Below are 12,989 nucleotides of genomic sequence, written 5' to 3' on the forward strand. Positions count from 1 at the left end.
CGAAACCTTCAGCAAGACCTTCTCACCAACCATGTAGGACACATCTCGAACTTTCCGGTCTGCATAACTCTTCTGACGCGACTGCGCTGTACGAAGCCTCTCCTGAATCACCTTCACCTTCTCTAAGACATCATTAACCAAATATGTCCCCAATAGCCTCGGATTATCCTTATTCAAACGGGGAGGCAAGGATTAACCTCATTCAAATACGAAGTCAGGGCTTAGACTCATGCATGTATGGAGGCAAGAATCAGCCTCATGCAAATTTAGAGTCAGTTCAAGTTTGGGTAATCAGGCGCCCACATGGAGAACAAGGGAATACAGTTCAAATTTTGGCAATCAGGCGCCCACCAGGAGAACAAGAGAATACAGTTCAAGTTTGGGCAATTAGGCGCACACCTGGAGAACAAGGAAATACAATTAAAGTTTTGGCAATCAGGAGGGGCTTAAGTCCAACAAGATCATGAGTTATTCAGCGATCAAAGCAACCACTCAGGCCATTCAAAGCGACACTGGGGGTGTATTGTCCCCGGTTGACAATTGAGAATGATGTTCTGATCTGAATATAGAAAAGTGGTGAGAGCAACAAAGTCATGAAAAATGATGGAGTTGATTGTAAAACTACTAAAAAATGTGGATATATACCATATGGTAGGATTGGGTTGTACGTCGCAACATGTGGAATAAGGGTGGATTGATATGGTGGAATAAGGGTGAATATGATACTGATTTTGATATATGGAGGGATCAGGTTGCGCGCCACAATATATTTACATAAAGGCCATCTCTTATTTTAGAAGTCAAATCTATGTTCCGAGGCCTTAAAAAAACCTCCTTTTATCTCACCTCAATTTGAGAAAATTTAAGTTAACTTCGGTCAACGTTTTGGGTAAACAGACTCGGACCCGTGATTTGACGGTCCCGGAGGTGTAGATATGTGATTGGAGGAACATGCTCCCTAGTCAACTCAGGTTCAACATTCACTTCCTCCTCCTCCTCATCACCCTCATCATGGAAGGGTGTGTCATCCCCAGACTCATCCGCATTGTTGTCATAATCACTATCATCTCCCTGACTCTGCAAAATCTTAAAAATTGCATAGAGGTTTTGCATCTATGACACTAAGATAAGCTATAAACTGTCTAAAGACATAAATCTTAAAAATTGCTGGTTGCTGGATCGATTTATGCCTTTCACTAATTTATGTCTTGTCCCCCATTATATTAAATAATTGTATCAAATGTTCAATTCTGAAAATACCCCTCCGACCTTACTGAAATTACCAATTCACCCCTGAACGTACTGCAATTTACCAAACTACCCCATCAGCTATAACCAATTCACCTAAACAATTTCAACTAAATTACAGTTAGACGATCCATGGGAAATTTTATTTTCTTCATTTGATAGAAATTAATGTACTATCCCATTAATTAATAGATAGTATTCTTATGACTAGAGAGAGAGTGATGGGTGCCACGTTCGAGGAGGTGGTTGATATCGGTCGTGAGATTGAGACGGTTCGCTGTCAGGAGCGAGAGGAGAAGGAGGCCAAGAGGCCTCGAGGATCGGGCAATTATAGTGGTGCTCCTTCGAGGGGCCAATTTCAGCATGGTAGAGGCTGTTCTTTCAGGCCTGCTCAGTCAGCCCGCCCAGAGTATCGCGGGACATCTTCAGGTCATGGCTATCATGGGTCTCAGCAGGGCCAGTCATCACTCAGCACCCTCTCATCTCAAAGTTCATCTTGTGCCCCATCAGCTCAGGGCTTTTCTTTGCCGAGTGCATCTGCTAGTCACTCCAGTGCGAGGGGTTCCCTTCAGTCCCCTTCTCCAGCACCGAGGAGTTGTTTTGAGTTTGGAGAGTTTGGGCATATGTGGAGGCAGTGTCCTCGTCGTGCTGCTAGTTCATCCCAGCAGAGGGGTCATCCCTCGACTTCTGCTCCAGTTACTTCATCACCCACCCAACCAGCTAGGGGTGGAGGTCAGGCAGCCAGGGTCGCCCCAGAGAGGGAGGTCGATCAGGCGGTGGCCAGGCTCATTTCTATGCTATCCCAGGCAGGCCAGATGCTATTGCTTTAGATGCTGTCATCACAGGTATTGTTTCAGTCTGCCACAGAGATGCATCTGTATTATTTGATCTCGGTTCAACCTTTTCTTATGTGTCCTCATATTTTGCTCATTATTTGGGTATGCCCCGGGAGTTTCTTGCTTTACCTGTTCATGTATCTACCCCGGTGGGTGATACTGTTGTTGTAGACCATTTGTACTGGTCATGTGTGGTGACTATTGGGGGTCTTGAGACCCGAGTGGATCTATTGCTATTGAGCATGGTGGACTTTGATGTCATTTTGGGCATGGACTGGTTATCTCCGTGTCGTGCTATTCTGGACTGTCATGCTAAGACAGTCACTTTGGCTATGTTGGGTGTATCGCGGATCGAGTGGCGTGGTATGACTGATTATGTTCCTAGTAGGGTGATCTCTTTCTTGAAGGCCCAGTGTATGGTTGGGAAGGGTTGCCTTTCATATCTAGCATTTGTGAGGGATGTTGGAGCAGAGACTCCCAGTATTGATTCTGTCCTAGTTGTGAGGGATTTTCCCAATGTGTTCCCTACAGACCTGCCGGGCATGCCACCGGACAGGGATATTGATTTTGGTATTGACCTGGTGCTGGGCACTCATCCCATTTCTATTTCGCTGTACCGTATGGCACTACCGGAGTTGAAAGAATTGAAGGAGCAACTTCAGGAACTCCTAGATAAGGGGTTCATTCGACCTAGTGTGTCACCTTGGAGTGCGCCGGTGTTGTTTGTGAAGAAGAAGGATGGCACGATGAGAATGTGCATTGATTATAGGCAATTGAACAAGGTAACAATTAAGAAAAAGTATCCTTCGCCTCGCATTGATGATTTATTCGACCAACTTCGGGGAGCAAGGGTTTTCTCCAAGATTGATCTTCGTTCAGGTTATCACCAGTTGAAGATCAGGGATTCAGATATTCTTAAAACTGCTTTCAAGACCAGATATGGTCATTATGAGTTCCTTGTTATGTCTTTCGGGCTGACCAATGCCCCAACAACATTCATGTATTTGATGAACAGTGTATTTCGGCCTTATCTGGATTTGTTCGTCATAGTCTTCATTGATGATATTCTAGTGTACTCGCGTAGTCAGGAGGAGCACGCGGAGCATTTGAGAGTCGTATTGCAGAGATTGAGGGAGGAGAAGCTTTATGCAAAGTTCTCCAAGTGTGAGTTTTAGCTCGGTTCAATGGCTTTCTTGGGGCACGTGGTGTCCAGTGAGGGTATTTAGGTTGACCCAAAGAAGATAGAGGCGGTTCAGAGTTGACCCAGACCGTCCTCAGCCACAGAGATTCGCAGCTTTCTTGGTTTGGCAGGCTATTATTGCCGGTTTGTTAAGGGATTTTCATCCATCGCATCGCCCTTAACCAAGTTGATTCAGAAGGGTGCTCCGTTTGTATGGTCAGACAAGTGTGAGGAGAGCTTTCAGAAGCTCAAAACAGCTTTGACCACAACTCCAGTATTGGTTTTGCCATCAGCTTCAGGTTCATATACTGTGTATTGTGATGCTTCGAGAGTTGGGATTGGTTGTGTATTGATACAGAAAGGTAGAGTTATTGCTTATACTTCTCGTCAGTTGAAGCCCCATGAGAAGAACTACCCTATTCATGATTTGGAGTTGGCTGCCATAGTTCATGTATTGAAGATTTGGAGGCATTACTTGTATGGCGTATCTTGTGAAGTGTTCACCGATCATCGCAGTCTTCAGTATTTGTTCAAGCAAAAGGATCTTAATTTGAGGCAGCGGAGATGGTTGGAGTTGCTTAAGGATTATGATATCACTATATTGTACCATCTGAGAAAGGCCAATGTGGTGGCCGATGCTTTGAGCCGAAAGGCAGTGAGTATGGGGAGTTTGGCATATATTCCAGTTGGGGAGAGACCCCTTGCAGTTGATGTTCAGGCCTTGGCCAATCGGTTCGTGAGATTGGATATTTCGGAGCCTAGTCGGGTATTGGATTGTGTGGTTTCTCGGTCTTCTTTATATGATCGCATCAGAGAGCGCTAGTATGATGATCCGCATTTGCTTGTCCTTAGAGATAGAGTTCAACATGATGATACTAGAGATGTGACCATTGGTGATGATGGAGTGTTGAGGATGCATGGCTGGATTTGTGTGCCCAATGTGGATGGACTTCGAGAGTTGATTCTAGAGGAGGCCTATAGCTTGCAGTATTCTATTCATCCGGGTGCCGTGAAGATGTATCAGGATGTGAGGCAGTACTATTGGTGGAGAAGAATGAAGAAGGATATTGTGGGATTTGTAGCTCGGTGTCTTAATTGTCAGCAGGTGAAATATGAGCATCAGAGACCGGGTGACTTGCTCCAGCAGATGGTTATTCCTGAGTGGAAGTAGGAGTATGGACTTTGTTGTTGGACTCCCACGGACTTTGAAGAAGTTCGATGCTATTTGGGTGATTGTGGATCGGCTGACCAAGTCCGTGCACTTCATTACTGTGTGTACTATCTATTCTTCAGAGCGGCTGGCAGAGATTTATATCCGGGAGATTGTTTGTTTGCATGGTGTTCCGATTTCCATCATTTCAGATAGAGGTACTCAGTTTACTTCACAGTTTTGGAGAGCCGTGCATAGAGAGTTGGGTACTCAGGTAGAGTTGAGCATAGATTTTTATCCTCAGACGGACGGGCACTCCGAGCGTACTATTGAGATATTAGAGGACATGTTGTGTGCTTGTGTCATTGATTTCGGAGGATCATGGGATGAGTTTCTACCGCTTGCAGAGTTTGCTTATAACAACAGCTACCATTCGAGCATTCAGATGGCTCCATATGAGGCTTTGTATGGGAGGCGGTGTAAATCTCCAGTTGGTTGGTTCGAGCCCGGCGAGGCTAGGCTATTGGGGACTGATTTTGTTCAGGATGCTTTGGAGAAGGTGATTTAGGAGAGGCTTCGTACAGCGTAGTCGAGGCAAAAGAGTTATGCTGATAGGAAGATTCGAGATGTGTCCTACATGGTTGGAGTGAAGGTTTCACCCCTGAAGGGTGTTATGAGATTTAGGAAGAAAAAGAAATTGAGTCCTCGGTTTATTGGGCCTTTTGAGGTGCTTTGGAGGATCGGGGAGGTGGCTTATATGCTTGCTTTGCCACCCAGCTTGTTGAGTGTGCATCAAGTATTTCATGTTTCTATGCTCCGGAAGTATGTTGGGGATCCGTCTCATGTTTTGGATTTCAGCACGGTTCAGTTGGATGATGATTTGACCTATGATGTGGAGCCAGTGGCTATTTTGGGTCGTCAGATTCGAAAGTTGAGATCAAAGGATATAGCTTTAGTGAAAGTGCAGTAGAGAGGTCGGCCCGTGGAGGACGCTACCTGGGAGACCGAGCGGGAGATGCGGAGCAGATATCCTCACCTATTTGAGGCTTCAGGTATGTTTCTTGACTCGTTCGAGGACGAACGTTTGTTTAAGTTGGGGAGGATATGACGACCCGACCAGTTGTCTTATGAGTTACCGCTCTATTTACCCCATTTCTGCTTCTTTATGCTTCGTTATCTGTGTTTTATGTGATCGAGTTGATTAGTTTGCGTTCGGAGAGGATTTGGTAAGAAATGAGACACTTAGTCTCTTTTAAGGAGGTTTAAGTTGGAAAAGTCAAGCGAATGTTGACTTATGTGTTAGAGGGCTCGGATGTGAGTTCCGATGGTTTGGTTAGCTTCGGGAGGTGATTTATGACTTAGGAGCATGATCAAAATTGGTTTTGGAGGTCCGGAGTAGAATTAGGCTTGAATTGGTGAACTTAATATTTTGGTGATTTCCGGTTGATAGGTGAGATTTTGATATAAGGGTCGGAATGGAATTTCGAGAGTTGCAGTAGCTTCGTTATGTAATTTGGGATGTGTGTGCAAAATCTTAAGTCATTCGGACGTGGGTTGGTTGGGTTTTTGATCAAAAGCGTATTTCGGAAGATTTTTAGTAACTTAGGCTTGAATTCGATGAGTTTTGGGTAATTTGATTTTGTTTGAGGTGTTTTGATGATTGGAACAAGTTTGAATAAGGTTTTAGGATGTGTTGGTGCTTTTGGTTGAGGTCCCGGGGGCCTCAGGTGAGTTTCGGGTGGTAAATCGGACCATTTTGGAGTTTGAGAAATTGCAGAAAATCAGCCCAGCAGTTGTAGGTATTTTGGCCTTCACGTTCGCGAAGGGGAGCTCACGTTCGCGAAGGTCTGAGTTCTATGAGCTACGTATTCGCGAGGGTCTAGGCAGCGTTCGCGAAGTCTAGATAAGGGATCTCATCACGTTCGCGAGTGGGTTACGTGATCGCGAAGAAGGATTGGAGTCAGATTTGTCCAAGGTGATTTATTCAACGCGTTCGCGTGAGGGCTTCCGCGTTCACGAAGGTTTAAGTGGAATGGGCATCGCGTTCGCGTCTGGAATGTCGCGTTCGCGTAAGGAAAGTTTTGGTCAATGCGAATTTGTGCATCACGATTGCGAGGTATTGACCGCAATCGCGAAGAAGGAAGGGTCAGACCTGGGCAGAATGTTTTAGGTCATTTCATCCGCGATTTTGAGTCTATTTTCTTCCATTGTTGATTATTTTGAGAGATTTTTGAAGGAGATTAAAGTGGGATTCAAGGAGAAACATTTGGACGTAAGAATTTCAGACCTAAAACTCGATTCTATTGTGAAATATACCTCGAAAATCATGGAACTTAAACTAAAAATGGAAGAACTAGGGCTTGGAATTTTGGACTATTGAATTGGGATTTCAAGGACCATTTGAGGTCGGATTTGAGAAATTTTGATATGTATGAACTCGTGGGGAGATAAGGAATCTAATGATGTGAAATTTTTTGAGTATCGAGAAGTGGGCCCGGGGCTCGGGTTTTGTTAATTTCGGGATTTTTGGTATTTTTCGATTGTTTTTGCTTGGGTTTTGTTCCCTTAGCATATTGTACCGTATTCGTTCTTATTTTGGATAGATTCGATGCGCGTGGAGGCCGATTCGAGGGGCAAAGGCATCACGAGCTAGATATTTAGTCGGTTTGAGGTGAGTAATGATTGTAAATGATGTCCTGAGGGTTTGAAACCCCGGATTGCACATCGTAGTGCTATATTGAGGTGAGACACGCGCTTGATGACGAGCGTGGGGTCGTAAACTATTGGGGATTGTGACTTGGTCTGTCCCGATTACTGATTTTACCGCGTATTTGACTGAAACTTATTTGTTATCATCATGATTTGGGATGGGCTGATTGCCATATTTGGGCTTCGTGCCAATTGTTTTTACCCTTCGGGGATTTTTATCACTATTTCCTCACTGTTTTGACCTATTATTGAACTCAGTCATGCTGTTTTCCACTGTTTTACTACTCAGCCATTTTTACTCAGTTTTGAGACTTAAATGATATTTTAAATGATGTTTTGGGTTGAGAACTATTGTTTTACTAATGGCCGAGGGGACTTGTGATGATTTTTGGACTGAGTAAGGCTGAGGGCCTAGTTGTGAGGATCCACTAATACTGATATGAGGACGAGGGCCTGAGATACATATATACGCCACGAGGTGGCTTGATTGATATGAGGCCGAGGGCCTAGATTTGATGTCACGAGATGGCTTCATATTGCGCTTGATATTACGGTTGGGCCGTAAGGGGCCCCTCTCGGAGTTTGTACACCTCCAATGAGCGCGGGTACCCATTGTGACGTGAGATTGAGCCCGAGAGGCTGGTATTGTTTTGAGATAATGTCTGAGGGGCTGGTACTGTTCTGAGTTGTTGCCCGAGGGGCGGATTTGTTGATACGGTGCCCGAGAGGCAAATTGCTATTTGTTATTTACATGTCAAATTACTGGTTTTACTTGTTGAAAAAGGGATTTACTTGATATTTCATTGTTTTACTGTTTTAAGTGATTTTTTTACTGCTTCGGTATTGAATGCCTTGTGTTTTTACGTGTTTTCTTACTTTCAGCCATTATTTATATTGATTACTCACTGGTCGGAGTACTCACATTACTCCCTGCACCGTGTGTACAGATTCAAGTGTAGCAGGTCCCGCTCCCGAGGGCTGACTCATTCCAGCTTCAGACGGACGATTCGAGGAGTCTTTAGGTAGCTGCTGGCGTTCGCAGCCTGGAGCTCCTCTCTATCCATTTCTTTTATGTTCTATTTCAGTACTTGAGACTCTGTAGTTATATTTGAGGATTTAGTATCTTAGATGCTCGTGACTTGTGACACCCCGGTTAGGGCTGTGTCGGGATGGTTTTCCACTTTGTTACCTTTATTTCCGCGAAATATTACTATTAATCATGCTTTAAACTATCTTTATGTTAATTAATTGCTTAAAAGGATAGATTGTGTTAGACTGGCTGACCTTGTCTTTATGAGAGGCGTCATCACGATCGGGTTCGGGGTTAGGGTCGTGACAATGACAGGAGGCATCTGACATGATTGAGAAGAATGCAGTAGTGATACAAGGAAATTGTTTTGGCTTTGTCACAATTCCCTTAAATATAGCGCAATTAGAGAATCCTCTCGTTTATGTTCGCAAAGCTAGGACAACAATGGATCGAAAGAAGCATTCTCTTGAGTCCTGATGCACCTTTTATGTTTTACAACTTATCCTCGAGTTCTTTGGCTTTAAGGTACTCCATTATTTTTCTTTACACCTTAGACTTGAGATGTTTATTTTTTCCCCTTTTAATTGTTTTTATAATCTAGACCTAACTAATTTTTTTCTCAATTGGCATTGCACAAAGGGTGTGACAAGACTTGCAAAAAGAGTTCCATCTCAAACAACACTAGCCTTTTCAAATGTAGCCGGTCCGCTTGAAGAAGTTTCTTGGTCAGGCCATCCATTGGCATTCCTTGCCCCAACATGTTATGGACATCCTACCGTAAGTTTCCTCAATCAATCAAGCAACCACATTTCAATCACAAACTAGTTGAATCAATTATACGAATCTTCTATATATTCATACTATTATTATAATTTGAAAAACTACTAAGTTCAAAATCGCTAAATCCAAGTGCATATTGTAGGGGCTAATGGTTCATTCGTGTAGTTATGCGAAACAGTTAACATTTGTAGTAGCAGTTGATGAAGGAATAATTTCAATCCGAACCAGCTTGGGGATGATTTTGTCGATTCATTCATGCTTATCAAAGAGCCCGCCTTCTCAAAATTCAGAACTAAGGTTGACTAGCTTATTACATATTTAGGAGCTCCTCAACAAAACTTGAAAATTTGGTGTTTATTTCATGATCATAGATACAAGATTATGAGTTTGTCAGCACGATTACTTTTATGATATGTATATATATATATATAGCTCCAAATATTAATTGGTTAATATTGTCGTAACACCGATAAGTTGCATTATACATTTATACTTGTGTACCAATATTATTGTTAACAAGATGCTTCCTAATAAGATCAAAAAATAAACTACATTTGAGCCATAAAACTAGGAGAGCAAACTAAAGATATGATATATCTTGTCAAATACATTTTATTCATGACAAAAGCCTCTCTCTACCCCATCATTCTGGATAAGCTTTGAAGATTGTTCAAGATCATCCAATAATTGACATGGATTAGGAATAACACTTTCCTATACTGATAGAACTATTGTCATCTTGTTTGTATAGCTTTGAAAATCATCAATGCCTGAAATTCATATTTGGGAGTAAGATGTAAAGATCTAAACAAAATCAGTAATGTACAGCTTGTATATGGGTAAAATCGGAGGAAAAGTTTTCCCTAATTCCCCAATGAAGGAACAAATAGTTAGCACGACTCGAAATGATTATAACCGAGGCTAGGAGCTCCTCGTCTCAAATCCCGAGAGGAATGAACGATGTATTTGAGATCGGACATGGTGAAATGATTGACTCTGGCCAAGTATAGCTTCAGGACCTTGGGGGACGCGATGAACGATTATGCATGACAAGCAGGAGGCCGTAATATTTGCCCTCAACCGGATATTACAGCGTGAATCTCGTCCAGTATCAACTGTAGATCAACATTTATCGGAAAAAGAAGATTTTTACTTTTTTAGACTTGTACTATAACTGAAATTTCCCTGTTATATAAATGGGAAGGTTTTCTTTATGCTGACACATTGTTATATGCAAATCAAAGCAATGAAAGTTTACTTTTATCTTCTAGCTATTATGTAAGGCCCCGGAAAATTTTGCTAAGTAAACTAGGATTTCGTGGTGCCACGTAGGCTTATTAAAATGTTTTATGTGCTATTAACATGGTGTAAATCAATTGGATTTGGTAAATATGTGTATATGTCTTATGGTAAGTAATTTGGGGTCCAAGGAAAGGCCTAAGTCTAAGGAAAATTGGAAAAGTTCATAATAGGCTAAGATTTCCAAAGGTACTTGCACAAGTCCCCAGTTTGAACAAGCACATCTAAATATGTATAATGTTTTGTGTGATTAATAGCATATCAAATGAAAGGTCTTTGATTCTAGTTTCCAACTCCTCAAACCGTTCGTCATTTGGACATTCCTACACAGAGTTATGATCAAATTACCAAAGGTTGGATTTCCGACCAATTTGCTATCGCAAAACGACCATACGAACCGCATATGCGTCGCATAGTGAAGCAGTATCGGGCAAAACATTATGCTGTCGCATGTTGATTATGCTGTAGCATAATCGATTATACTGTCGATTATGCTATCGCATTTCGATTATGCTGCAAGAATGCTGCCCACATTTCGATTATGCTATAGCATAATTGCACCACATTTTTGACTTCGGGGGTCATTTTTGGAAATTTTTATATCCGAACCCACTTTGATAAATAAGCTTTGCGGCTTCATTTGGGACTATTTTTACACTAAATCTAGAGAGAGGTGAGAGCATTTTAGAGAGAGAAAGAGGAACCTAGCCTCCTAATCATCAATCTTGCTCAAACCCTCAAGAATCAAGCATGCTACTCTCTAGCTCACTATTTTCCGGGTATGTCCTACTTCTAATATTTCATATATGAGATTATGAGTTCAAAATATATTGTGGGGTTAGAAATAGGCCATGCATGTGTCACTAAGCTATAGTATGTGGGATTAATGAACTATTTTGGGTAGTTCTTGATGAAATTGGATAATGGAAGAAGGAATTTCCATTGTTGAACCTTGTAGTCTACTTCACTTGTTAGGTGTTTGATGAAATTCCTAAGAGGGTTACATCATGGGTAATCTTCCTAATTATTAATTGATTTCTGCTATTTCCTTATAGATTGTTATTGCTATGGGTGTTGGTGTATTCTAAAAATTTAAAGGAAAGCTCTTTGAGGTATGTATGACTAACTTTAACCTTTGTAAAGTCACCTTGTTTGGTATACGAGCAATTGATATGTGTTACTTATGTGGACTATTTGTGAATTCTTGTGATTAATATGCCTTAAACGTTGTTGGTTAAGTTTCCCGATATAATGGTGTACGCAAATAGCAACAAACCAGGTGTGTGTGTGTGTGAATGTGGTAATGTGATAAGATCTGTGTAACAAATGATGGAAAGAAATCGTAATTGATTCAATTGAGACAACTGTGGTAATGTCATATGTGATTTGTCGTGGGCAATTATCGTTGTGATTTAATTGTATACGGGTTGTTGTATATGATAGGTATTGATGTTTATGAAAATTCTTTATGAATTATTGCTATTGTTGTGTGAAATGTGATTGTCCCGTGGGATCGGGTCGCGTGCCGCAACACGAAGTAATAAGGTGTGGGTTATGGTGATAAAGGTGGCCGAGGTAATAAGGGTGGAAAAGTGATCGAAATCACTATTGAAATGAAAATATGTGAAAGTTGTGAAATCATTAATGTGATGAAATAATGTTGAAAGGGGAAAAGGAGATATTGTGAAACTTGTTTGGCCTTGGTTGCTCCTTTCATGTGAATTAATTGTTGATTCTATTACTGTTCGTTATCTGTGTATTGATTGATTTTACTTGGGATAAAGTTTGTTCATACATACCAGTACAATTCAAATATACTGACGTCCCTTTTGCCGGGGGCGCTACATTCTTGTTATGATTGTAGGTGGTTCTATAGCAGGTACTCCAGTCCACCGACAGTTGCACCTCTTCCACTTTCCGTCAGCTGTATTGGTGAGCCCCTTTCCTCTCGGGGCCATGTGTGGCTCATGCTGCTTTTCTTCCTGGAGTCTTATTTTGGCATTTGTGTAAGGTATAGCCGGAGCCTTGTTACCGACAAGTATTGTAACACTCTTTTGTATCCCCAGAGGCTCCGTATACAGGAAACGTGGGTTATGTACTTATGTATTTGGGCGGTATAACTTGTAGATCACGTAAAGTAAGCATGTATGTTATTATGTCTCGTAAGAATGTGTTTAATTATAAATGGCTGCTTCACTTGAATAATGAGTATTGAAATCTTGAGGTAACACGTGGGATAGGAAAAGAACCCAGGTCCGCTTGACTGGGGCTACCCGGTCAAGCGCCGGTCGCGTCTCCCGGTTTTGGGGCATGACAAACTTGGTATCAGAGCCTAAGGTTTTAAAGTGTCCTAGGATGTCTCGGAGCCGTGTCTAGTAGAGTCCTTATTATCGGTGTGTAGTCGACCACACTATAAGTTGGAGGATATTCGGACATTTAGGAATTTCACCCTTCTTTGGTACTCCAAGATCGTGCAGTAGAGCTCAACATAGGTAGCTAATTTCCATTCTATGTCTTAATCTTAAGATGAGTAATCCATGATTTTGGAAGAAATAAGGAGGGAATGCCCCCACCATTGAATACGAGGGAGATTGCCCAAGCGTTTGTTAAGAGAATGTATGGAGCCATACAGGGATTGGTAGAACTTCTTGCTAAGGGGAGTACCCTTGTTTCTATTAATGTCTCTGCACCACCAGATCATGTAGTATATCAGTAAGTTACCTACGTACGTTAGGGATGTTGAGTCGAGGAGTATTG

General features: G+C 42.0%; 1 pseudogene; it reads left to right on the plus strand.

Annotated features, from left to right (window-relative positions):
• The window catches only part of LOC142162342 (wax ester synthase/diacylglycerol acyltransferase 11-like), a 75,607-nt pseudogene extending 66,368 nt beyond the window's left edge, over positions 1–9,239 (plus strand).
• Positions 9,240–12,989: the final 3,750 nt, after the last annotated feature.

This window comes from Nicotiana tabacum, chromosome 7 (assembly GCF_000715075.1).
Source record: "Nicotiana tabacum cultivar K326 chromosome 7, ASM71507v2, whole genome shotgun sequence".
NCBI lineage: Eukaryota > Viridiplantae > Streptophyta > Magnoliopsida > Solanales > Solanaceae > Nicotiana > Nicotiana tabacum.